This window comes from Sceloporus occidentalis, unplaced genomic scaffold, assembly GCF_023333645.1.
Source record: "Sceloporus occidentalis isolate IW3139 unplaced genomic scaffold, rSceOcc1.0.p SCAF_215, whole genome shotgun sequence".
Classification (NCBI taxonomy): domain Eukaryota; kingdom Metazoa; phylum Chordata; class Lepidosauria; order Squamata; family Phrynosomatidae; genus Sceloporus; species Sceloporus occidentalis.
In genome coordinates this window covers 617,463-619,299 of record NW_028317195.1, presented here as the reverse complement: position 1 = coordinate 619,299, position 1,837 = coordinate 617,463, and positions in this window count along the sequence as shown.

Genomic DNA, 1,837 nt, shown 5'->3' with positions numbered 1-1,837 from the left:
GCAGTCTCTCTTTTGCATTCTATCCGCCGGCTTATGTACTGTTTCTGCGATTTCCTCATCTGGTATGCATTTAAATTAAAAAAACCACAAAGAACAAAAAAAATCTACTGTAAAAAATGACCAAAAAAATCTTCTTATTAAAATAGAATTTGTTTTTTTCTGCTTTCTTGTGTTTTTTCCTTTCTTCTTTTTTACTTTTTTTTTTTTTAGTTTTTTCATTTAAAATATGTAAGTCTGTTCTGGTTTCATATGGTTTGTTGAGTTCTCTTGTTTTCTAGCTGCTTTGGTTCCTCGGAAGTTAAAAGTTTATTGCAGTAAAAATGCTTTTTTTTTTGCAAAAGAAAGAGAAAAATAAATTGTTTTTTTTTTTCTTCGTTCATTCCCTCCCCAAATATTTATGTTGTTCAGTTTTCTCATGTTTCAGTAAAGCCTCTTGCTTTAAATCCTGCGGAGATTTCATCCCGTCATGCCCTGTGTAGATTTACTGCCACATGTGAGCCTGTGGGATAGTAATAATACATTTTCAATCACGGAGTTGCCAATAATACACAAAAAAAAACAAAAAACGGAACAATATTGTTTATTGCATTATCTATAGTTAATATAATTAATAATATAGTAATTTTCATCTCTTCAGGATAATTATTGACTGCTAACTAACGTTGTAGGTGGAGAAGTCTGATTCAATTAACATCAGCTTTCGACCAGAAGCAGGGGTGAGCTGGCAAGGGCAGAGGCGGAGGAGTTGCCAAGGCTGCCCCCCCCCAGCAGCTTTGATTTGTGGCTCCTACCTGAAGAATTTTCATGTGTTTAACTTGAAATTCCCCATATAGCCACCAAGGTTCTAAGCTAACAGTTACTTTAGGCAGAATTTGCCCTCTGTGGGGATGATTCTCTACTACTTTTTAAGTTTTTCTACGTAGTTCCTTTCTGTGAATGTGCTTTGGAGAGAACTGGATGGAGCACATTGAGCAAGTTGCCTGCTGAATGTGTTTTGGTCACCATATTACTGGGCTACATGGTTGGACTTGCTCTTCAGTGAATGGGGCCAGCCCTCCACTGACCAGTGGAGTTTGGCCTAATAATTACTAAAATAATTATCATGACTGCTATCTTAAATGAAATTTCTTTTTGCCCAATTCTACAGAAAGATTAAACAGAGTAGACGTAAAGTGGAACTGTCACCTTCAGAGCTTTTAGCATAAGTAATTGAAATAACTACAGCATATGCTTTTTGTTTGTCAATGCATGCGTTTTTAAGACCATATGAAAGGGAACATTTTCCCCAGGTGAACAGTGACCTGTGGCGAATCTATAACTTGTTCACAGATCATCTCCTTTTCAATCACACTGCCCCAACCAACAATTAGAAACTGAACACACGGTTATCAATAACATAAAGCGAAATCTTGACCTTGCAGAACATGAAGTTCCCATGAGATATCCATGACGTGGTTTTCTTATAAATATATCTTGTTTCGTTTAATCGCTTAACATGGATTTAATTAGAGTAGAGAAAAATGATTCTGGAAAAGTGACAGATACTCTTCACCGTGAAAATTGCTAGTTAGTTCTAATGAAACAGATCTTAAAAGAAATTTGACAGCATTTGTTTCTGCAACATAGTAAAAACATAATTACGTGTAGAACCCTAGTTGCGATATAGCTGTATCTTCATTATCGAGGATATGCAACTATTGGTCTGATGAATAACCACATATCAATGTCAATCTGATTCATCATTTGCTCTTCATCTAGGCGTTCTTCATCTAGGCATGTTTTATTGCAGAGATTCTGGTTAAGCAGCTAGAATTGTTCTTACCCCGCTTAATTGGTT